The sequence below is a fragment of the Plasmopara halstedii genome (genome assembly GCF_900000015.1).
Source record: "Plasmopara halstedii genome assembly, contig: Scaffold_816, whole genome shotgun sequence".
NCBI lineage: Eukaryota > Oomycota > Peronosporomycetes > Peronosporales > Peronosporaceae > Plasmopara > Plasmopara halstedii.
The window spans coordinates 2,390,663-2,390,924 of NW_020187732.1; positions in this window are offsets into that span (position 1 = coordinate 2,390,663).

Sequence of the window (262 nt, forward strand, 5' to 3'; positions counted from 1 at the left end):
ACGAACTTGATGAATCGAAAGCTCATAAAAAGGAACAAGCAGCCAGACTCGCACGTGAATCAGCTGGAGTCGTTTACGGTAAACCTGCACATTTGTTAGATGCTGCACAATATGTTCAACGTGCTTGGGAATCTGTGTCTGCATTATCAATCAGAAATGCATTCGAGAAAGCGGAGATCATGACGTTGGAAGATTCTGGCAACAAAGACGAAGAAAATTTTATGGGAGAGATTATCGACAATTTTGCATCTTTGGATATCCA